The sequence below is a fragment of the Onychostoma macrolepis genome, chromosome 24 (genome assembly GCF_012432095.1).
Source record: "Onychostoma macrolepis isolate SWU-2019 chromosome 24, ASM1243209v1, whole genome shotgun sequence".
NCBI lineage: Eukaryota > Metazoa > Chordata > Actinopteri > Cypriniformes > Cyprinidae > Onychostoma > Onychostoma macrolepis.
Window position 1 is genome coordinate 22,966,394 of NC_081178.1, and position 26,966 is coordinate 22,993,359.

General features: G+C 34.8%; 1 protein-coding gene across 3 annotated transcripts in view; it reads left to right on the forward strand.

The window, feature by feature from the left end:
- The first annotated feature begins 621 nt into the window (after nucleotides 1-621).
- The window catches only part of agtr1b (angiotensin II receptor, type 1b), a 36,830-nt gene continuing 10,485 nt past the window's right edge, over nucleotides 622-26,966 (forward strand). The window contains exon 1 of one of the 3 annotated variants that reach the window (XM_058765883.1): nucleotides 622-735. The gene's annotated coding sequence lies outside the window, so the exon portion shown is untranslated. Of the gene's footprint in view, nucleotides 736-24,149; nucleotides 24,422-26,966 lie in introns of those variants that run through there. The other 2 variants (XM_058765881.1, XM_058765882.1) reach the window with 2 other exon arrangements.

Here is a 26,966-nt window from a genome sequence, read left to right on the forward strand (position 1 = left end):
ATTTTTGATTCTAAATATTAAATTATTTATATTTTAGCATGTATTTTGTTCTCTAACGGCTGAGCTACAGACTTGAATGATACCTCAAAGTGTAATTATAGAAAGTACTGGAATATACCGTCCAAAAACCACATGGATTTGCATTGTAGAAGGGACCCATTTAGGAAACAGAAAATCAGACTGAGACTCATGGGTGGGCCCTTTTGGCTTGGACCAGTAAGCAACCACCATAACAACCATACACAAATTATATAAAATACCTCAGCAACTGCATAGCAATGCTCTGGTGCCACGTAAAACATCCTAACATTTTCTTCATAAAATATAGAAATAGCCTACAGCTACTGTAGTCTCAACGCTGTGGCTGACCTATATAACATATTAATGCCTCATCAATGACTTTGTAAAATGTTTTATGAATGCTTATGAAGGTTTTCATGTTGACTTCAGTAAGAACTGCAGTCCTTCACAACTTTAGTGCAACCACTAGATGGCAGCAGTCAGTACTCTAGATCAGGGGTGTCCAATCTGCTTATGGAGGGCAATCACTGTGCAAAAAAGAAAAGAAAACAAAACACACACACACACACACACACATATTATATTATATTAAGGACACATATTTTGTACATGATCACCAGCAGGGGCTAAAGAGGCCATATAACCAGAAAACCATTCCCTCGTGCATTTTTAAGACTGGCAAAGATCTCCAGGCTACATCCTGCTCTATTTAAGGTCAGTGAAAGGGCTCTGCAATGGTACAATACATGTTCACAGTGTTTGTTTTCTTTGTGTTTGTTTATCTTGACTTTGCTAGGAGGGAGCTTGTAGAAATTGTATCAGTGGAGACCAAGAGTCGAGTGTACAACTCATAAACATCCTCTCTGATTTTATCACAGGGGATAAGATAGAATAATCACTGCAGCCATCGGTATGTCAGCTAGGACTGTCTGCACATGATGGCATATTTGTGGATATTCTTGTGTCATGCAGCGACTCCAAAATGTTGGATACTGAAGACAAAAATAATGTCATCATTCAAACAACTGAGAAAAGCTAAAGCATCATTTGTTTGCAATTTTATTATTTAATGGAGTGGCATTCAGATAATTTAAATTATGACTACCCTTAGAGAAAGTACTTTTAAAAACAATGCATCTTACAGAAGTAATATACTTTTCAATATATATATATATATATATATATATATATATATATATATATATATATACTGTATATACAGTCATGACCAAAAATATCAGCACCATTGATAGATATGATCAAAGAATGCTGTGAAAATTAATCTGCATTGTCAATCCTTTTAATCTTTTATGTAAAAGAAATCACAAAAATCTAACCTTCCATTGGATAATGAGAATTTAAAATGGGGGAAAATATCATTATGAAATAAATGTTTTTTTTTTTCTCAAATACACGTTGGACACAATTGATGGCACCCCTAGAAATTCTTATGAGTAAAATATCTCTGAAGTATATTCATATTCACAATTTTGAGCACTCCAGGGTGATTATGAACAAGAAATTATCCAGCCATGGCTTCCTGTTTCACATAAATATAAATAGGAGGGAAAACAAAGCCCAAATGCTCTTACTCATCCATCACAATGAGAAAAAACAAAGAATATATCTCTGATGTGCAGCAAAAGATAATTGAGCTTCACAAATTAGTGAAGTGGCTTTAAGAAAAGCTACAGCAGTGAAAATTCCCATTTCCACCATCAGGGCAATAATTAAGAATTTCCAATCAACATAAAATGTTAGGAAACTGCCTGGAAGAGGACGTGTGTCTATATAGCACGGTGAAAAGGGGAGTTTGAGTGACTAAAGACTCTCCAAGGACCACACCTGGAGAATTGCTGAAAATAGAGTCTCGGGGTCAGAAAACCTTAAAAAAATTGTCAAACAGCACCTACATCACCACATGTTGTTTGGGGGGGTTTCAAGAAAAATGATCCTTGCTCATCCAAAAACAAACTCCAGCATATTCAGTTATCAGACACGACTGGAACTTCAAATGGGACTGGCTTCTATGGTCAGATGAAACTAAAAAAATAGCTTTTTAGCATCAAACACTCAAGATGGGACATCTTGTTTAGACACATGGCATCATGGATTCTATCAAATACCAACAGATAAAAAATCAATAAGTGACTGACTCTGTTAGAAATCTTATAATGGGCCATGTTTGGGTGCCGTTAATTGTGGCCAATGTGTATTAGAGAAAAACATTTATTTCATAATGATATTTCTCCCCATTTTAAATTCTTATTATCCAATGAAAGGTTAGATTTTTGTGATTTAAAAAAAAAAAAAAAAAGATCAAAAGGATTAACAATGCAGATTAATTTTCACAGGCTTCTTTGATCATATTTACCAAGGGTGCCAATATTTTTGGCCATGACTGTATATATATAAAATATATACTTTTATATTTAAAAAATAAATAAATAGTCCACCCAAAAACAAAATGTTGCTGAAAATGTTCCTTTAAGTCTTCCAAGATGTAGATGAGTTTGTATATTGCAACAGATTTGGAGAACATCACTTGCTCACCAATGGATCCTCTGCAGTGAATGGGTGCCGTCAGAATGAGAGTCCAAACAGCTGATAAAAAAACATCACAATAATATCACAATCCACACCTCTCCAGTCCATCAATTAATATCTTGTTAAGAAAAAAAGCTGTGTGTTTTTATATAAGAAACAAATCCACCATTAAGGCATTTTAACTTTAAACCATTGCTACCAGCTAATGTATTCCAGTCCTCTAATTGTAATATTGCTTTCTCCAAAAAGTCGTCTTGCCTTTGTTATGCTATGCTAAATTCTCTATCTGTTCTGATAGAGAACAAACTGAGGGTGAGTACATTTTTTTATTTATTTATTTTTTATTTTTTTGTGAACTGCTCCTTTAAAGGTGAGAAACTGTCTTACAATTTAAAAGTATTACAGTGCTTTTTGACCCACGTACTGTAAGTAGGACTTAAGTACATCTTCAAATGTAATTTCATAAATATTTGTCTTTGAAATATGGATAAAGTGTACTGCTGAATATACTGAGAGCATTTATAGTAATTTAAAATATACATGGATGTCTTGTCTATTGAAACTTGTGATGCATTTACATATTTGTAATTATACATTTGTAATGATATTGTAATTTAGTACATTTAATAATGTATTGAATAACACACTACAGTTAAATTCATATTTGAGTACTTTACATGTGCTTTAGTATGTTAGTCAACACATCAAAATAACTAGGCTATACTTCTTTGAAGCACAACTAAAGTGTATTAAAACATAATTTAAAATGTATAGTAAAACTTTTGATATTTATTACAAAGTGAACTAAAGTTTAATATACAGTATATAGTCATTAAAGTACTATTTAAGTACACTAAATCAGTGTACTACAATTTTGTTTCATTCATATTATATTTAAATATAGTTGTTTTTTTTTTTTTTTTTTAAATATACGTTTTAAGGTATCAAGTATACACAGCCAATACAGTTAAGGGTAGTTAGGGTAGTCGTGGTCTAATGGTTAGGGAGTCGGGCTTGTAACTTGAAGGTTGTTAGTTCGATTCTCGTGCCGGCAGGAATTGAAGGTGGGGATTGTGAATTCTTTGCCTTTGATAACATGACAGGTGCCCTTGAGCAAGGCACCGAACGTGTGTGCACTTGGATGGGTTAAATGCAGAGCACCATTTTGAGTATGGGTCACCATACTTGACAATACGTCACGACTTAACTTAACTTAATCACATTTCTTTTTAACAAGTTAGGATTCTACTTTAATTCATTACTTATACAAGGACCTGGAACCAGCCATTATTATGCACTTCTTAGCAAAGAGAGCCATTAAAAACAGTTTGCTTTTTGACAGCAAAAATATAGAAAAACTATCTATTTGCATTGCAGCTTGTATATCACAAATCGCATTAGTTCCAGTTTATTCCTGTTCTTTTTTTTTTTTTCCATCTGCCTGTCCCAGAAGCAGCACTATTAAAGGTTATTTATCACATTTCTCTGGTTTCCAGCAGTGTTCTTCTTTGAGCTGTGTAACTGATACAGCAGCTCTTACTGGCTCCAGATAAACTCTGTGGATGTGTTTGTGTGAGTGGTAATGCACTCTCATTTAAATCTTATCTTGCTGCCAGACACAAATTTCTCTCAGTGGTGTTTTTTACGCAGTCCCATACGGCTCGGTTCTTGAATCATTACCGTTGTATATTTCAGTGTATACTATATGTCAGTAAATAAATCCCAGTATTCACATTTCCCACTAGAAAATTGTTTTGCTGAAATAAAACCTCTCGTGATGAATGCATACTTATCCTCAGACTTAGCAGGCTGTTGCTTCTCTCGCTCTGTTTTCTTTTTTTTTTTTCCAGCGAGTTCTTCTTGATCTTTCTTGGTTAATTTCAGAAAACATTTGTGTCCCCGTTGCTTACAGGATACACACTTTTTCCTCCTTTTGCTGCTTGCTCAGTTAACTCAGTTCAATTTCTTAGTTATTTTGTCCTAACAAATTTGCCAAATATAAGTAGTCAAATGTAATGAAAATGACCAAGTGTAATTTTGTATTTAAATTTGTAAAATTAATAAAATGTGTTATCATTTTAACACTTTTTTTTTTTGTAATTTATTTATTTTTCACAAAACATGGAATTATACTAGTCTTGTCTAAATAATCTATTGTATTTATTTATTTGTTTGTTTATGCTTTACTAGTCTAAAACATCAACTTTATTTTTATGCAATGCTTTTCTACTTTTTTTTTTTTTTAATACAAATAATGTGTGCTATTTTACGGCTATATAATGTATACATACAAAAGTATAATTTCTTGGAAGTAGCAACCTTTTTTTGTTGAAATCATCAGCCCCTTACATTTGTCTATATTTATCACAAAAAAGAGGTTCTTGATTGTTCAATTCACCTCTACAATCTCTTGAAAACTATATATATATATATATATATATATACACAGTATATATAAATCATTCATCTTGCATTTTAAATGTTCACCATGACATGTCAGTGCAACAAACTTAAAAATAAACAGCTCTGGCTCACATCACTGGGTGGGATTGCCAGGAAGCATTTGGATGGTCCTGTGAACAAGAAGAACGTCCCCTTACATGAGCACTATTCACAAAATCTATAGTGAAGTGAACTACTAAACAACCTTCTAGTCATAACATCCATCTTTGGTAATAATTGGGCTTTTCTGTGGGAAAATGATTATGAGTAACCAGTTTCTCCAGGAAAAGTTGCTCAATGTGACCCAAATTAATTTCTCGGAATATATTTCCTGTTATATTCCTAAAATACATACCGTGATATTCAAAAGTTGTCTCATGTGGTGTTAAAATTATAAAGAGACTACTGATGACCAGTAAAATACCATGTGATGATCTTGTAAAAACATAAAGCTTTTATATTTAGAATTGCCATGTGACCTCAGATTCCATAAACATGCCAGAACACACAAATATTAAATCAGTAAAGGAAGATGAAAACAATACAGTGTTTTTTATTATTTTTTTTTTATTTTACTTTCTAATCAGAAAGTTCAGAAATAGCAGAATGGGATGATTATAAATCAAAAACCACACAAGGGTTTTAAATTGACAATTCTTAGATTATTACCCCAAATCCTAAAATGTAAGTTAAGTACCTAATCCTAAAGCATTACATTATTTCAACCCTGTCAACATGTTTGGAATTCATATAAACTAAATACATAAATTCTGGCAGTATCACTTGTAATAATAAATTGGTTAGAACACTAGATATGAATTCAATAATTTTGCTTTTAAATTATGTTTTGTCTGATCCATATTACAAGTAACATTAATGTTGCAAGGTTGAAATAAATATTACACTACATTTTTACAGGCCATTTTTTTTTTTTTGGCTTTTTAAATACATTTTTTAGTTAATTGTAGGCTATTTCATTTCATTCTATTATTATTATTATTTTTATTTTATTAATTTTTTTGGCAATATAATTAGATCACTGTCTTTTTTTTACTCTTAAAAGTTACAGTATATGACTGTAATAGCTATATATTTTAATATAAAGCATAGTGAAATACTGATAAAGGCTGTAAGAGAAAAAAAAAATATGATATTAGAAATTAACCAGAGAAATGTATGACACAGCTAAAGAAAAAAATATGAGAAAGTGAGAAAGTTAATTGTTCTTTAGCTTCATGGTATGTTACATTTTATTGAATTTTGTTTTTGTAATAAATACGCCAAGTAAGAAATTAACAACAAATGGACAACCTAAATGCCTGTTTGCACCAAGGATGATAACTATCACGATAACAATAAGTAGTTTTAAAAATCATAGCAGAGTCCACACCACAACTATGATAACCGTAGGAACAGAGGAACAATATCATTGGAATCACTTTCAGAATGATTATTTCCAACTGATGAACAATAAAAAATAAATAAATAAATAAATAAAAACATTGACAGCCAATCAGAATCAATCCTGCTTTAAAGAAACTGAGAATTCAAAGCAGCAGACAACAAAACTGCAGCATGGGCTTAAAAGAAACATAATGTTATTGTCTGTCAGTGTGGATGATAGCGTAGTTATCATTTTAGTTATCTTTATAGTTGTAACTTGTAATTATTGGCATGAATGAACCTTTACTCTCAGGCAGGTTTTGGTCCGGTATAGCATGTCCCAGCATAATCACTAAACACTGTTTTCTAAATCAGCCTGATTTCAAGTTCATCAAGGACATTTTTGGAAATAAATCTTATATGATAAATGGAACTCATGTCTAGCCAAAACAAAATCACAGTACCTTTCAGACAGGTATCAAGAGGAAAACATTCATACATGAGACCAAATGAAGGATGGAGGCTTCGTTCATGTCAAGAGTGTCAACTCATGTTAAGTCAATCAGTGTCTGTGCCATGAGTCCAGCTCAAGCCAAATGAATCACAACTGCAATTTACATCAGCACTGCAATTTTTCTGTTTTGATGAAAACTGAGAGGAAATGGAACCAAAATAACATTCTCTGAGGAGAGAAATACATTTAAAGCTTCCTTTTACGTTCTTTCAAGTTAGATTTGCCACTGTTACACTCATTGTCAACTGTTTTTTGGAAGAGAAGATCAACAAACATGGGTTCAGCCTTCATGTGTATGACAAATGAATATGTTGTTTAAATATTGTTAGGGCTTGTTGGTGAAGAGAACAGAGAGCTGGCATTGGTAAAGCGCTCAGTACATAGATGTGTAAAGTAATTTGATTTCCACATGGCTTGTTTCTTCACAGATAGCCATGTGTGCCAGCCCCGCAGCCATCCCAGCAGGCACAGTGCCTCTGATTCAATATAAAGAGTGCTCGTTAATCTGCCTGTTCACCACAATATTTCCAATGCTTCTGTATTTTTCTCTTAAACAAGTTTGTGCTGTCTACAGATTGGCACAAATGTGGGACTGTTTCTGTTTTCAGAAACCCTGTTTCTGCCTGAGAATGAATATATATATATATATATATATATATATATATATAATTATAATTATAAAGTATGTGTCCAATAGACAAGCACGGACAGAAATGGTTGCATTACTGATAAAGATGGCAAGTATTCAGAAAGCCTCTTAAAGGTTTCATGGCTGGTCAACTGCTTTATGGAGGATTTAGATCTTGGTACTAAGCTCACACTCCTGTTGGACAATTAGGTGACATGATTTCCACATATGAGTGAAAGCTAAAATTACATAATTGACATTTAGAGGAAACAAAAGGCCAGAGATGGCACCTTCAAATAATCTCTGCAAATAGAAGAAGCCTGTGTCCCCTTACTTGAGCACTATACAATAATCTAACTCTTCTGTGGGAAAATAATTATGAATGAAACCAGTTTCTCCCGGAAATGTCGCACAGTGTGACCGAAATTAAATCTCACACAATCTTTCATTAAATCTGCAGTCCGTAAGTTTTGCCTCTTTGTCGCCATCTAGGTTTGAAAACCTGGAATTGCAAGCTGCTTGCGGAATTATCTCACTTGCTTGGGTTGTGAGTTGGCACGGCTCTAACGCGGATGAATCTAATGTTCTGAGGTGAATGTGTAGCTGTCAGTCACCGCACCGGTGTGGATGTATTTCACAATCACAGATTCTAGCCTATGTCTTGGAATATATGACCCAAATAAGAATTGTCACCGTATATTGCCAACTGAACAAGTAACAAGTCTGCCATGTTTGTTCTGACCAGCTGAGGAAAAAAGCATTACATAAATCGCGCTAAGAATGGTGATTCAATCTAAAGATCAGTTAGCTCATATCACATCAAACCGTGCAAAGTATTATTATTGTTATACTTTATTCTCAAAGTATTAATATTAACAACATCAGCATTGCGTGACTATGAGTATAGTGTGTGTAGATTTCAATTTCTGTACAGTCTAATATCTAATTGTCACGCCATTCGGATTTCATATTAAGACATTTTTTTAACCCAAAAAGCAAATTATTCTCCCTTTGAACTGGTTTTCTTTAAAATACAAATCTTGTGTAATCCCAGGCTATCTGTAATCAGAAGCACATTTAAAGCTGAAATACAATTTAATTTCATTCACATGTGTTTCATAAACGCATAATCCTTTCTGGATTACAATCCTCCATCAAAATGATACATTTAATTATACCAGCTGCTGTGAGAAATGGCTATAAACGATTCTCCACCTGCAGGATCCTCACATACTATAGCATACTAGCCCGGGTAACTTCTTTATGTTTACAGATGTGACGTAATGACGCAGTCCCATGCTCGAATTTCCTGCGAAAACCTACCCGTACCACTCAAATTACAAAACATTATTATAAGCTAACTGTTGAGAATCGGGCTAAAGTAAGGTGATAGTTTTGAACACTGGCTGGTTATGTACTTGTTCAAATATTAATTTTGGATCATTTTTAACCAAAATAAATTACGGACTGCAGCTTTAAGTTGTATTCCCGAAATTACATACCCAATGAAATTTGCATTGTCTTATGTGGTATTTAAATTACTCAAGACCAGTAAAGTGCCATATCCATGTGAAAGCATAGGATTTATATAAATAATTGTCATGTGACCTCAGATTTCATGTATTTCATGCAGACTGAAACACTATCAGAGCATATAACAACATTTTCGCTCAAGTGCGAAAAGGGTTAAAACGTGCTTTTTTGGGGGCGGTAAATAATGCACAGATACCAGTAAACTGAATACCGCAATACTTAGTAAATCATGCTGCATGATTCATTTAAATAATCTCCTCCCGTCTGAAAGGGAAACTCCTACAAATGCATATAGGCTGCAATAAGGTCAGCAATTTTCATTTTCAAAGGCTAATTTTCAACCTTTTCATCACATTTTTTTCACTAGGCACATTAAAGGGGTCATGAACTGCCTTTTTTTTTTTTTTGTACTATTCTCTGATGTCCACTTATAATATTATATATATATATATATATATATATAATTTATAATATATTATAATTAGGGATGCACAATATGAAATATTTTAACTGATAACCGATAATGAAGTCCTTCTCATGGCCGATACCGATAACTGATACAGTTAAGAACTGATGAAACTGATATTTTAGTATGCTCTAGCCTAACTATAATAGCAAACCATCAGTCCTGACTCTTCAAATGTTTTTATTTTTTTGTGTAAGGCACCACAATACTTAGTAACAGAAATGGTTCAACAGAACTATGACAGAACTATGGTTTATCTGCAATTAACAACTAATTAACAACAAATTTATATTCAAATATTTCATGCATAAAGAAATGCATCTATTCAACCTTTTTAGTGCATGAGGATGAGGAAGTTATATAGTAACTTTAAGCAACAGCTGCGAATGGAACGGCTACGTTGACCGGAAGCTGTTACACCGCCGTAGCCGAGAACATAAAAATCATTAAGCAACCTAAACAAGACGGAGCAACGTGACATTCAGTCATTTCATTTAAATACAAATGTTGAATTATGAGGAGGATGTTTAGGCAATAATTACATTGTTCTCTTAACATATCTTTAGTCTCAGTGCTACTTGAGGTGCTGTTGCTAACAGCAGACATATCTTTGTACAAACTAAAAAAATCTTTAAAATTAGCTTAAGTTTAAAACATAATCAACACAGATTAAATGAAAGACTAATGGTAGAATCGTATACTGATGGAATTAAATGGTATATATACCATAAAACACAACATTTAACTACATAAGCTGTCACGTTGTAATGACTACGGCTAAGCAGCTGTTCTCCGCTAGTAGACGGTTACAGTGGAACGCCACGAAGTAGCAGCTGAAGTCGCGAACACACAATATGCCGTTGCAATGCCGTTGCCGTTGCAGCAGTGGAGGCTGCTTAAAGTCCCTAATTATTATTTTCTTTTAATACAGCTTCGCCGCGATGTCGACCTTTCAAGTGAGATATAAGATTTGTTGTGTTAAAACTTGATGCCTTTTTCCCTCCTCCCGGAATCCTTGCTCAACATGCGTTGCAAATAGCAATGGTATTGTCCTCCTCTGCCACAGAGAAAAACTTCCAGACCGGCGAAGACATGTTCACAAATGATGAGCGCGACACAAGCTGAGAGTCACTGCAGTTTAAAGCTGCAGTCACTTGCACTCCGAAAGTGGATGACTCTCAGATAAATCAGACTGATTGATTCATTTACCAGCAAGCGTACTTTATCGGATCTAGTTATCGGATTTCATTTATTTATCGGAGCGATAAAAATGATTTAATTTTCACCCATATCGGTCGATAATTTATCGGTCCGATAAATATCGTGCATCCCTAATTATATTAATTATAATTTAGAAGTAATAAGCTATTTTCTGTCCTGTTTTTAACCCCCCTCATCAGAACGCTCTGTTTGAATAGGTGTGGTGGATTGTAGACTCTGAAGTAAATGCCCACTGCTATGAAACAATCTGTAATAACAGACAAAACAATAGTGGGGTCACACTTTATATTAGGTGGCCTTAACTACTATGTACTTACATTTAAATTAATAATTTGCTACAATGCACTTATTGTGTACATACATGTGTTTACATTGTACTTATATTTTTAAAAATACCTATATGTAATTACATCTGTAATTAATGTCTGTAATTACATTTAGAATTAAACTGTTGACCCATCCCTTACACCTTAACCCACCCTTAAACCTACCCATACCACCAAACCTGTCCCTTACCTTACACGTATCCCACCTCAATAGCAGAAAATGTGTTTTGCAATACAATGTGAACACAATAAGTACATTGTACTTATGTTTTGATGTAAGTACATAGTAGTTAAGGCCACCTAATATAAAGTGTGACCCAATAGTGACCACGTAATCAAAACAGTTACTCACACTTGTGTTGTGACATTACTGTCAGATCCAATATAGTCGGCACAGCATTGTCTTTTAGTTTCAAAGTTTTTGAAAATCTTGTGTAGAATTGTGCATTTTTTTTTATAAACGAATCCACTTTAAAATGAATGAACAAAGGACCGAGTTCTTACTGACACAGTCTGGATCTTCATTAAAAATAAAGTTCATTCACTCATGGGATCAGAAGGAAGGAAACGCAAACACTGATTTTCCACAACTTGGCACTGCAGTGTCTTGTCTTTGGAGCCATATTTATTGCTTGGTTTCTGCATAGACCTGTGCGTTCACCTCTCTCATAAACACTACATTTAAACACTACACACAGTTAATTTAGATATTACCATTTTTATTTTCAGTGTAATCAGAACATATACAGTACAGATCAAATAATGAAATGGGATGCTTAGAAATCATATATATATATATATTTTTTTTCAATTGCTGATTCTTAAAATATTATCTTCAATCAATCTCATTCAATTTCTGAATCTTTTGAACTTGCTATAAAATGTGTATAAAACATGTTTGATGTATTTTATCCCTAGTGAAAAAGTACACACAAAAAAAAAAAAAACGCCTTATTACAAAAACAATTCGTTTTAAAATATTCTTGAGTGCAAACTTAACATAATATTTTTGGACACTTAACTGCATGTTAATTACTATTTAATTAAAATGTATTATAGTTTAAATTCATATTGAATGCAATTAGCTAAAAATTACAGTGTTTTTTGACCTATAAGTAGGACTTCAGCACATCGTTATAAGTAATTTCAAAATTACATCTATTGTCTTAGAAATGTGGTTTAAGTGTACTGTTGAATGTACTGACAAGCTTTTTTTTTTTTTTTTACATTATTGAAATGTGCTTTAATTACATTTCTATTGAAACTTGTATGTAATATGTAAATATATTTGTAATTACATACATTATAATGATGAAGTTGCAGTTTAGTACATTTTATATATAATATTTTAATGTAATTTTATAATCGGAATATCTATTAATATAATTGTCAGTCCTCTGTCGTGTGTCATGTGTTCCCACCTCTTGTTTCCATATTTGGTCATGTTCCTGTCCTTGTTAAGTGTGATTATTAGTTAAGTCTTGTCCAGCTGTGTTTTAGTAATTATCTGTGATTGTCATGTGTATTTAGTTCCTGCCTGTTTAGTTAGTTTTCTGCTGGTCTACTCGTTATTCCCCGGGTGTTCCTGTCTGTATAAGCCTTGCCTTGCCTTGCCTTGCCTTTTGCCTTTTGCCTTTTGCCGTCATCATTAAAGACTATTATTTTGAAGTTTATCCTCGTCTGTTAAAATTAAAATGAAAAAAATTTAATATTTGATCCCCTGCTGATTTTGTATGTTTGCCCACTGTCGTGGATGGGTATTCCAGCATGACAATGACCCAAAACACAAGCCAACAAAGGAGTGGCTCAAGAAGTATATACAGTATAAAAAATACTGTACTTGGGGATAATATACAGTGGGGGGAAAAAAAAAAAATATATATATATATACTGTATATATATATATATATTTATTTATTTTTTTCCCACTGTATATTATCCCCAAGTACAGTATTTTTTATACTGTATATACTTTTAAGATTTGAAGTACACAACAAGTACACATTCAATACTTCTTTTTCACAAGGGACATAATGGTAGCTTAAGTTGTTGCGTATTTAGAGACATGCTAATAACCACTACAACATTCTGGCAAAAGGACACAACCCAGACTCAAACAACATTTCCCATGTGCAACATCTGCCTGGCCAGTCTCCAACAGCTGAGATTTAGGGTTGATTTCTAGTCTGGCAGTTATAAGGGTGCTTCAAAATCTACAGTGAGTAGATGCAAAACAGGCTCTCCAGTGTTTGACCTTTGACCCCGATTTGGCTGACTGAAGTTCTGCTGGGCTTCAGTGACTGTCTGTAATGTGTGAGGGAGGGTGTTGATCAGAATAGCAGTGGTCCTCCCCTGGTGTCCCATCACTGCTGTCCTGGGCTGACACTTCCTTATAGTGTCTATGCTTAATTAGAGAAAGTGAGCTGAGGCTTGAATCGGGGGATCTGTTGTGTCTGGAAAGGGAGGGTTGATAATGTTTACTTGAATGGTCTGCTTGGACTTTTATTAAACGTGCCACCAAACACCCTCTCGCCATTGCACTGCCATGCCAACCTTGACTGGGAGGAGTCTGGATGCTGGATCTTGGGTGGCTCAAGGATAAACCTCAGTTCAAAGTACACAGTATGTACACTTTAGGTACAATATGTACTTTTAAAGTACTATTATGTACCTTAAAGTACTAATATGTGCCATTTAGGTGTACATAAGGTACAAAGATGTACCTTAGACAGATAGTTTTATTTATTTATTATTATTATAATTATTTATTTTTTCTCGTAAAGACACTCTGGGGCATCCATTCGAGCGAATATATATGGATGCTACATTCCTAAAAAATATTCTATACACTACGTTTCATTGATAAATTTTTGTGGATTTACCTGTTAAATTGTTATATTTTAAGGTTATTTACATGAATCTGATCTATGGGGGGGGGGATCTTTAATACATATATTTTTTATAAAGATCATTTGACCTTTTTAATGGGGGTAAAAATGTTCCACCCATTTATTAAAAATGTGATAGGACTTAATACCCATGTGTCAGATAGTCCAAATTCAAATTTTGAAACATTATAAAGTGATGTCACATCTGATGTCATAAGGCTGGCAAACAGCATTACTGTACGTACAGTAATAAGTTGCAAACCAAAATAGGACACACACACCTCTTAATTTAGAGAGGCTTAATTTGTAGTATTTTCAGTTGTGTACAGCAGAGTTTCAAAAGGAAAGGTGAAAAATGAGGCCTTTTTTGTAAAAATATAATGACATGTAAATATGATCGTCTTATAAGCTATTTCTATAGTTAGAATATTTTCAATTTAATATAAACTGATTTTCCTCTGGGACAGGCAAATAACTAACTAACTAACTAACTAAATAAACCAACATGCTAAACTGCAATATACTGTATAGTGCAATTTATATTATTATGACATATGAATTGAGTAAACTTCTCAATATTATCAAGCCTGTTAAGAGAACATAGTTAAGTTAATGTCACGACCCTCACTGTCTGATTGACACGTTGCACTGTGTAGTTCTGTGAGATTTCCTGACCAATTGTTCCCATTGTCTCCTTTAAACAGGGTTTCATAGACCCTCCTACAAACAGGATATGGGATAGCATCCTTCTCCATTCTTGTGAAAGTGGGCACCAAACAGTGTCCAACAATTCAGTTAAAATAATTTCCGTTGTCCACAAATGCAATGTTTGGATTCTTGTGCATCTCTGCATCTTTTGCAGAAGGTCGCCATCACTGAGCAGAGACACTAACGCTAAACCTAACAACACTGAAAGAATGTTCTAGAATGACAATGAAAGCACTGTCAACAGGATACGGGACAGAAATAGTTAGCCAAGGGGGGGTCTGTCTTGAAAGCGACACAACATTTCCTTTTGGCAAAATCCCAAATGTCCTCTTAAAGTGAAGACATACTGTATCTCACGTTCACTTTTCACATTTCTTTTTAATTACACTGATTCATTTTTTAAATGCACTGACAAACATTGCAACAATATCAAACACATAATATGCATGCACATGACATTGCCGTTTTCACAAATCAACATTTTCATAAAAACACTGTAACGATGATGGCATCACTTTCAAAAACTTTTTTTTTAGACCCCAAAAGCAACATTGTTGTGTAATGGCCAAATGGCCAGAACACATAAAAAGTTTTCCATAAAAAGTCCACCCTGAGATATAGTGAATGGTCAAAGCCAGCATTCTTTGTTGTATAGATCTGATTGTTGCTCTCCTGCAAAACATATCTACATTTTTCATGTGTAAAGTAACTGTTCATTCAGCCTTTAAAATACTATTTTAGCTCTTCACAATTAAGTTGTTTTTCTTTCTAGTCAGGCTTGGCCAAGCAGTTTTCCCATTTGTATTGTTCTAACCATGTAGTTTAATATGACTTAAATGTTTGTTAAAGCGATGAGTCTCTCACAGCCCATGGAGAAGATACACGAAGAGACACGTTCCCTCTAAACCACGGTATTCTGGTTGGATTCTGTCGATTCAGCTGAGAGGAAAACTGGTCCAGAGGCCCAGTAAGAGGTGGTGGACATGTGAGCTGAAACTGAGTAGGTCACGGCTGAAAGAACCAATTCAATGACCCCACTGTCCTGCTCTTCTCAAGCATTACAGAAAACAGGTTGGGAAACACAAACACATACTAAGATTTTAACAACATGGCCTGCCAAAAACACCAGAGTAAAAATGGCAGTGTACTTCATTTACAGATATTGTTTTCTCAAAATATGAAACAATGCTCAGAAATGAATCTAATAAATTAATTAATGCACTGAATGAATGAATGCATCAAATTAATGAATTGCACTGAATAAATTCAAGTATAGGATGCATGAATGAATGTGTCAAATGCATCAAATAAATTAATGTATTGCATCAAATGAATGCATGCATTGCATGAATGAATGCTTGCACTAAATGAATGAATGCGTCAAATTCATGAATTATTGCATGAATGAATGAATGAATACATGCATTGATTGAATGAATGCATCAAATGAATGCATGCATTGAATGAATAAATGCATCAAATGAATTGCATGCAAGCATCAAATGTATGAATGAATGTATGTATGAATGAATGCATGCATGCATGAATGAATGAATGAATGAATGAATGAATTAATTAATTAATGTATGTACAGTATGTATGTATGAATGAATGATGCCCAGTTGGGCAAAATGTAATGGCACATCAACTTCAAAACTTTCCCAAACTGTGACCAGTAAGTTGAAAAGTTCATGATAAGGTTAAGCTTAACTGTTGACCTTACAATGTCACAACATCACAAATTTATGGATATTGCTTATAAATTTACATGTAGTAGAGTCCTCCTTGTTTATATAAACATCTCAAAGAGAGATGCAACATCCAAACATTTTACTAGTACTAGCAGTCATTTTTGAATTCAGTATGAACAGACAAATGTTTGTTACTGAAAATGGTTACATCAAGCCTAGCTAGGATATGGGCCTCCATATACAAGTATAGATGAAAGAAATCCTTATTTTCTCAGATTTAGGCTTTACACGTCAAATTACACATAAAATTACACATATTTAGTTATGTTTGTCATGGCACAACATGAAACACAACGGTAAACATAGTGGAATTACATTCTAAATTGTTATATCAATCATTTTTCAGTTCAGTGAACCACATGGATTATCTATAAATATATGCATGAATTATAAAACCTCAACATCCATCATACCAAACGAATATGATTCATTTTAAAAGAGCCACAATCATAGAGAAAGTAGTGGTTAATTCTCTTCTCCTTCCCAGTGTCTTTCCCACCATTTCCCCCAATCTCTCTTTCCTGTTTGGGATAATAAATTTGTGTTTTTTTGACATTTGGGAGACTGTCTCTGCAAGCTTTAGTGTTTTAGAAACATTTGTTTTAATCTAGGGTCAGCGATTTCCATAAACTAGAAGACTTGTTTCAGCCTATTGCACAGACTGTTGTGGAATACTGACCCTGAAGTGCGCGGATATACGCTGTAATATCTCAAATGTCACTGTTCTTCAACCCAAGCTGACTATTAGGAAGGCCACACAAATACAATCACTTTCTTTGAAGATGTGTGGACCTGGGATTTGGTCTCTAATTGCCTTTCATGTTGGTTTATGGGTCGTAACACGTGGCTTGATATGAGCCATCTGAAGATAATGCATCATAGTAACACGACCCAATAAAACATTCCAGTTACCGTCCGTTACAGAAAATAACGGATGTCAGGCAGCAGCAGCTAAGCTAACAACCTCTTATGAGCCCCCGGTGAAAGTGGTTGTAAATATTTTCAGAACCTTGGTGGCTGGAATAGGACAGAGAAAAGTATGTGTCCTTTGTCATTAACATAACACATAAAAGTAACAATGGAAGATTTCCAAACGAGTTATACTGCCACTAAACAGACAGCTTTCATAATGGTGATAGCATATAAATGCTTCCCATATTCATTGCCAGGAAAACAACATATCGTTTCAATGAGAAATTATAAGAAGCATAGTCACCCAAGCTTGTACTCGTTTTGCCTGTCTCATTTTAATAGTACAACTGCATATGGCACTTTAGACTTTAGAAGCAATAATAATAATAATTTATCTACAAGATGGACATTATGACAAGATGACAATTAAATAAAATATGAACTAAAATGCTTATGGTTCAGCTGATTTTTATTTTTTTTTCTTCACATTGTATGTGAAGTTTTCTTTTATGTAACAAGGGTTGTTTTTAGGGCACAGGCCGGGGTCTGATCAACCTTGGTCGGGTCGCCTGGGCGAGGGTGTATAATATTTGAAAGACCCGAAAAACACCCTGTGAACCCAGGTAATATCACTGATGATGTGCCATAATGTAGCATCAAAAGATGTTTTTAGAAGAGTCGATGCTCTCATTCAATATATATATATATATATATATATATATATATATATATATATATATATATATATATTAGTGCTGGGCAACGATTAATATAAAATATTAATCTAAATAAAAGATTAAAATAAAAGTTTTTGTGTACATAATATATGTGTGTGTATTGTGTGTATTTATTATGTATATATGAATACACACCCATGTATGTATATATTTAAGAAAAATGTGTTATGTTTATATATTAAATATATTTATATATCATATAAATTATATTAATAAATATATACATGTAAATACATGTAAATCTTTTCAAAATATATACTGTATGTGTGTGTCTTTATATACACATAATAAATATACACAGTACACACAGATATATTATATAAACAAAAACTTTTATTTTGGATGCGATTAATCGCGATTAATCGTTGCCCAGCACTAATATATATATATATATATATATATATATTAGTGGTGGACCGTTATCGGCGTTAACATGCTGCGTTAACGTGAGACTCTTATCGGGCGATAAAAAAATATCGCCGTTAATCTATTCACAAAGTTGGGTTGGGAGCTGGGTCTATACTACGCAAGCTATGATGACTTTCATCTTGATATTTTAGCGCGGATGTATACCTAGCCGAATTGCACTGTAGGGGGCGAGAACGAGTCTTGAACCTGTGTGTATGCGTGCTAACATGGATGCAGCTATGAAGCCGGGTTTGCTTCAGGAAAATTTATTTTAAGAAGCTTCCCAATGGAAATCGGCAAGTCATTTCTGTCTCTACGTTACATGGTGGCGCTCTCTGTATCGCGCACAGCGGAGTTCCGCCCGGTTCGCACACACACACACACACACACAAACAAACATAAGCGCACACACAAGTGAGCACACTCCCTCCTATTTGTAAATATTAAGCCGCAAAACGTCTATTTAAATATGACTTCTGTGTGTCTCTGTGTTAATGTATGGCGCAGACGCGGGTTTGTTCACTACTCATACAGAAGACCGCGTGGCGCTTGCGGCGATATTAACGCGTCTTCGTCTCACTAAATGAGGACATAAATACATGAACAACATCTCCAGAACTGCTCTGAGAGTCACTTCATGAGCATTCGAGCGTTCATTTGAGAAAAACTATCCTCACGGCAACCCGTCAAAATAAAAGTTCAGTTTCACTTGAAGATATTGGGCAGAACGTAATAGGCTACTACTACTAAAACTATTAAAACCTTATCTTTAAGGAATAATCATACAATGTCTTCGATGTTATTATCAATATTAAATTCTTGATGACTGCTAGTTGTTTACTACTAGTAGTAAACTTATTCTGATCTACTTGGCAGAATTCAAATGAGCCATTTTAATCTCGATTAATCTAGATTAATTCCAAGATTACAGTGAGATTAATCTAGATTAAAAAATTAATCTATGCCCACCACTAATATATATATATATATATATATATATATATATGTATAGACAGAGAGAGAGAGTAAATTTTAAAGCATAAACATTAGTGTAAATTAGTGTAGCGTGTCAAGCAAACAAACAAACAAACAAACAAACAAAGGTGAAAAAAAATGGAGTATTCATATCATTTACCTGTGTTGGCAAATATTTAAGCATGTGCCTTATCGAATCTTAAGCAAACTTGTCCTCATTGTTTGAGCCACTGACCTCATTGGTTGTTTCCTTTTTTCTTATCTGCTATCAACTGAATCCACACCACACACACAAGTTAAGAGAGATACGTTTGCATTCAACTACACTCATGAAGGGATGTGAAAAACTTTTGGGAAGGTGATAAAACCAACCTTCACATCCTTGCAGAATTTATTTTGGCTGGGTTTAATGCAAAGTGCCAGTCTCCTAAAATGCAATTGTTTGTAATATGCAGCTGCTTTTTCTCAAGATTTGCCATTGTTGATATACCTTGTTTTTTGTGAGTTTTTGTGTCAGAAGAGACCATATCTTGTGCAATCCACTCTGTTGCTGTGCTTTGGAAAACTGAATCTTATTTCACACTTTAGTGTGGAAGAAAACAAATATATTAACATTAACATTTTCAAGTTTAAAAAAGTAAATAGACATCATAAAAAGTCTTATGGATTTGGAATGGCATGAGGGTCAGTAAATGATGACTGAATTATTATTTCTGGGTGAATTTAACCTTGAGATACCTGTTTCCTGGAAAGAGAGCCAAAAACTTGCTTTTCTTCGTCTAATCAAGTTGTATACTTCGGTAATTAACGTGGGATAAAATTAGTCAAATTACCATTCATAAATTAACACTGATGTCAGTGGTTGTTTGGTTTTGGTTTTGTTTGGTTACCAACATTCTTCAAAATATCTTCTTCTGTGTTCAACAGAAGAAAGAAAGTCCTACACGTTTGGAACAAATTGTGAGGACAACATTTTCTTTTTTGGGTGAATTATCGCTTTCAGATCTCCATAAAATATCAAATTTATTTATGTTTTTTATTTATTTTATTTATTTATTTTATTTTTTTCCCAAGTGGAGCATAATTATTCTAACATTGTTGTAATTATTTTAATTATTTGATTATTCTACCATTACCCAAAGGTACGGAGAACAAACTGCTGTGATTATCCAATTATGTCACACTTTAGTTTGGGGACCAATTCCTACTGTTAACTAACTAAAGTGTGGGGGGGGGGTTATTTGATCCCTTGCTGATTTTGTACCGTTTGCCCACTGACAAAGAAATGATCAGTCTATAATTTTAATGGTAGGTTTATTTGAACAGTGAAAGACAGAATAACAACGACAAAAAAAAAAAAAAAATCCAGAAAAACTTCAAAATTTCAAAAAAGTTATAAATTGATTTGCATTTTAATGAGTGAAATAAGTATTTGACATCTTCGCAAAACATGACTTGGTGGCAAAACCCTTGTTGGCAATCACAGAAGTCAGACGTTTCTTGTAGTTGGCCACCAGGTTTGCACACATCTCAGGAGAGATTTGTCCCACTCCTCTTTGCAGATCCTCTCCAAGTCATTAAGGTTTTGAGGCTGACGTTTGGCAACTCGAACCTTCAGCTCCCTCCACAAATTTTGTATGGGATTAAGGTCTGGAGACTGGTTAGGCCACTCCAGGACCTTAATGTGCTTCTTCTTGAGCCACTCCTTTGTTGCCTTGACCGTGAGTTTTGGGTCACTGTCATGCTGGAATACACATCCACGGTGCAGTTTTCCTGTCCCCTTAGCAGAAAAACACCCCCAAAGCATGTTTCCACCTCCATGTTTGACGGTGGGGATGGTGTTCTTGAGGTCAAAGGCAGCATTCCTCTTCCTCCAAACACGTCGAGTTGAGTTGATGCCAAAGAGCTGGATTTTGGTCTCATCTGACCACAACACTTTCACCCAGTTCTCCTCTGAATCATTGGCAAACTTCAGACGGGCTGTACAAGTGCTTTCTTGAGCAGGGGGACATTGCGGGCACTGCAGGATTTCAGTCCTTCACGGCGTAGTTTGTTACCAATTGTTTTCTTGGTGACCATGGTCCCAGCTGCCTTGAGATCATTGACAAGATCCTCCCGTGTAGTTCTGGGCTGATTCCTCACCGTTCTCATGATCATTGAAACTCCACGAGGTGAGATCTTGCATGGAGCCCCAGTCCGAAGGAGATTGACAGTTATTTTATGTTTCTTCCATTTGTGAATAATCACACCCAAGAGAGTGCTCCTAATCTCAGCTCATTATCTGCATAAAAGACACCTGGGAGCCAGGAATCTTGCTGATTCATAGAGGATCAAATGCGTATTTCACTCATTAAAACGCAAATCAATATATAACTTATTTGAAATGCGTTTTTCATTTTTTTTTTTTTGTTATTATGCCTCTCACTGTTCAAATAAACCTACCATTAAAAATACAGATTGATCATTTCTTTGTCAGTGGGCAAACATACAAAATCAGCAGGGGATCAAATAATTGTTTCCCCACTGTGTTAACTGTGACTTTTGCCTCAATAAAATCCTAATTTGCTGCTTATTAATAGTAAGATAGTTAAGCTTAGGTATGGGGTAGTATTAAGAAATTTAAAATATGGTCATATAGAATAGGGCATTAAAGGGGACATGAACTGAGAAACCAAAATTCCCTTGATCTTTTCACATATAAGAGGTCATTGTACTATAAAAACATCCTTTACTATTCAGAACTCAAAACTAAAAACAACTTATATTGAAGGCAGTTTGCCAAAACAACAGCTTGTGGAATGTACCACTCTATGATGTAATAGTGTGGATAAGCACTGCCCCCGCAGAAGAAGATCAACGCCTGCTTTGACATCACTGCCTGTTTAGCCCCGCCCAACGATTTGTGCATGTAGTGTAAATAACAAGTGGCGAATGCAGGTCTACAAAGAAACCAAATGATCAAGATGGCTCCGAAGACAACAAGTTGCTGTGCAGTGCCAAGTTGTGGAAAAAATAGGCATTGCCTTCCTTCTGATCCCAACGTTAGGAAAGACTGAATGAACTTTATTTTTAGTAAAGTTCCAGTAGGAGCTTGGTCTTTTGTTCACTTCATTTCACTGTGGGTTCGTTTACAAACAAAGCACAATTTGACGCAGGATTTTCAGAAAGATTGCAACTAAAAAATGATTCTGTGCCGACTGTTGGATCCGACAGTAATTTCGCAACACACAAGTGTGAGTAACTGTTTAACTGTCTGTTAAACAGATCATTTGATATGAGTATTTATGCGGTTTTAACCTAAACCACCACAGCATCCATCTGTGAAGAACATACGCTGTCAAACATACACAAGTGTTAGCCAATCATAGCAGTGGTCGTTTACTTCCGAGTCTACAATCTGCTATGCCTATTCAAACAGAGCGTTCTGATGAGGGGGGTCAAAAACAGGACAGAAAATAACCTATTACATCTAAATTATGATGTTTTTTTTTTATAACTTTCTTATAAAAAGAAAGTTATAAACTTGTTATAAAAATCTTATGACATTATGAGTGGACCTCAGAGAACAGTACAAAATAAAAGGCAGTTCATGACCCCTTTAATATGTGCTTAATACATACAAATTAACAGCCAATATGCTATTAATATGCATGCTAATAAGCAACTAGTTTATAGTGAGAAGAATTTGTCCCAAAACTAAAATGTTACCATAAAGAAATTAAAATTGTGCCATTAATTACTCACCCTCCAGTCGTTCCAAATCATAGACAGCTACACAACTGACACGTTCAAGGCCCAGAAAGGTAGGAAGGACATTGTTAAAATAGTCCGTGTGACATCAGTGGTTCAACTGTAATATTATGAAACTACAAGAATACTTTTTATGTGCAAAGAAAACAAAAATAATGACTTTATTATCCTATGGCCTGGGTTTAGGAAGACATGAGAGTGAGTGAGTAATTAATAACAGCAAATCCATTTAATAAAGAAAGCAACTTATGCAATACTTCAGAAGAGTCACACGTCTCCATCAAGACACAAAAACTCCACTGTGTTCAGCAGAATCAAAAATATTTTGAGAATACAGTTCTTAACAGAACCAACAAAACCATTTTAAAAAGTTTTTTTTTTTTTTGGATTCACTGATCTGAAATCTTAGCACACTCAACTTCCTGCCCACACTGATCATGCAAAAATAGAGGTAAACTGGATTTGAACTGGCATGAAAGAACATCCACCGACTGCAGAATTGGATCAGATGATCTGACCTCAAAGGTCAGTCCATCTAACTCTCACAAACAAGTTCTCCATGTTCTTTCTCATGTCTACACGCAGCCAGCTCCAACCTTCCCAACAGACCTCTGCTCCCCTACTTTGTTTTCTTTTCCTATCCTTCTCTGTCTCAGATGTCAGATCTGATCATCAAGCCTTCCAGTTGACGTTCAGTGACGTAACAGCCATATAGTATAGAGTTTGTACTGCATGTTTTTTTTGCGGAGCCCGCAATGGAAAAAAGTCACATTTGATCTTGAAGGACAGAAGAGGAACAGGAGACAACCAATTTCCTCTCCATCTCCGATGTCTCATGTTGGTGACAGTGCTATTAATATATCTTTGGGGGAGGCCAATTAGAGATGTCATGATTTGCCTTTGCACGATTCATGGCATGGGAGGATGACATGAAATAACTGACCGCTGAGCTGGAGATGTGCCACTCAGATGGGAGGAGTGTTAAAGCTGAGTGGGTGTATGCTGGGGGTGGTGGTCTTAACAAGCAGATTCTGTGGAAATGCATGAGACGTGATCCATGTTTTCATCAGTGGGGGGTGGACATGCTGTGTGTTCGTACATGCTGATGTGTGTGTAAGTGTCAATAGCTTTGACTGGTTCTCGTCTAGTTTGAACAGTTCATGCACTTTGGCTCACACTCTGAAACTGTGATTTCTTATCCACTGCATCAGGTAGGACCAATTCTGGTTTATTTAGAGTTTTGAATGTGTTTGTATGTCATTGTAAGCACGTAAAACGTACTAAAAGCTAATCATGTTTATTGAGCATGTTTGAATACTTATTCATTCATTTGGATACTAAACTAAATTCATGAGTATGCAGCACAGATCAAAAATCCTTATTTAGATGCTTTATTTGGTAGCCATTTGTAAAATCATGCATATTTGAATCATTATTATTTCCATTGCATAGTTAAGATTTTGCCATACATATTAAACTTGAAGAAATAATTTAATTAAAACATCTCTTCCCGCTACAGACATGAGTAATACTGAATAATAATGCAGTTTATTAAAGAGAAGTGTGCTATTATTTGTGGTTGTGTTTTTAGCATGGTGGATGATTGGGGGTGGACCTTTTGGTCAGTTAAGCGACACCTTAAAACCACCCTGGAACATCCTACACTGAAAGATTAATCTTAATTTGTTTGTTTTTACTTAGAAACTGAAAGAAAGAAAAAAAAAATCTCTCTCTCTCGCTCTCTCTCTCTCTATATATACAAATATATTAATATTAAGAAGTGATATTGTATATGGGGTCATGAAAAAGCCATTTCTTTGAATTTTGTTGAATGAACAAAGTACTTGCAGATATGATGGTTACAAAATGATGCTAAAAGCCTGTTATGAGACTCAAAGCACTTTGTTTAGTCTGGTGCGTTGTTCCCATTATGCTGCACATACAGTAAAGTATGGCATGGCTCATTTAAGAAGATGGTCGTTAACATACACATTTACCTTGCTATCTAAATGAGGACATACCATAGTCAAGTTTATTGCTATTCTAGTCATGTACATACTGTATAAAGAAGAACAAAATTTATGTTTGTTGCTGGAACAAAATCCATCTGCGCTATACTGTAACTTACAGACAGTGTGATCAAGACTGACTCAACGCTATTGCTTCACTGTAACAATAAACTACATAAAAAAGAAAAGAAATAAGTAGTCATTTTCAAGCCGCGTTCATCTGCAACAAAGTGACCAGTGGCCAGCTTCATAAAACACTTAGGCAAGTTAGTTATCTATTAATAATATTATTTTGTTTTTCTTTAAGACTGGTCCTAGTCCACCTTGTCGAGTCCGAGTCTTTAACCAATTGAGTTTGAGTGGGAGATGTTTATAAATGTCTTCTCAATTTTATGTTGTTTCTTCTTCTTCTTCTTCTTCTACTTCTTTTTTTAATTATTTCTCATCTTAAATGTGACGTAGATCCAACTGTACTTCTGAGTCCAAAAGGTCAGAGTCCGTGCCACCCAAGAGCGTCCAAGTCTGAGTTCATTCATAATTGCAGTCCAAGTCCAAGTGCCCTGACTCCACTTAAAACAGTCTTAACATAGAGGCTAAGTTTATGTAAATGGTCACTGAACCCATTTATTTTCAGCTGAAAAATTTCACAGATGTTACATTAACCACTGCTGATAGGATGCGGTCATGTTCAGTTACACAACAAAACTAAGAAATGATTAATTTTATGTTGGAGCCGATAGCCTCGTGGTCAGAGCTTGGTAGAGATTTTGGTGAGAAAAGTACAAGCCCCAGCTTCTTTGTGCTCTATTATTTAAATACATTTTTAAAAAATGGGGGGGGGGGAGAAAACTATCTTTTTTTTAAGTTTAAGTTTAACAAATACATAGTGATCTTGAGTCAGTGACAACCAATGGGATTGAAGGACATGGAGCTCACATGGCATGACCTCTGACAGCAACTGTAGTCGAGAGTCCGCAATATGGTGTTAAAGTTAGCCAAATCAATTTTTGATAGAGGATAGAAGAGTACCACATTTCTGATAAAAGTGCCAATATTTGGATCAAAATATATATTAGGTGAAAAGCAGTAGTATATACAAATTCACAGCCTTTATAAAACAGTAGGCAAAAGGAAGCTGGATGATCTACCACTTCCGGCGAAACTCTGAAGTGCATATCTGATGGACACTTTACTATGCCATGAGGCCATGAGGAGTTGTGAATAGCAGTATAGCGATGCAATGGATGTTGTATGTCTGGATTACATTCAAACTACACATATTCATACTATATAGAGCATACTTTTTAACGTTATAATATATAATACAATACCTAATCTTTAATACAAATACATTAGCTGGCCTAGCCTGAAAATGTTTTGCGCGTGATTTAAGAAGCACAATTTATGATACCAGTTGTCAGATTATATTCCCAATTTGAAATTTCATTTAAATGCAACAGTGATAGAACAGGTTCATAAAAAAGCCCACAGACATGGCCACCAAGTTAACCTTCTTTCTTTACAAAGGACTTTGATAATCAGTACGCAGTACTGCCGCTCCCTATATGCAGAGTGTGTAGTTTGCGTAGGGCACCAACTCCCAGCGGGGGGCCCCATCCAAGTTGCTCCAAAATAAAAATAAAAATTACAAAAAGGGACGCGCCGTTCCCGCATCTACACCTGCGACCGCTCGCACCTCATGTTTGTGGCTGAATGCAAATGATGAACAACTATGCCCTTGAAAAGA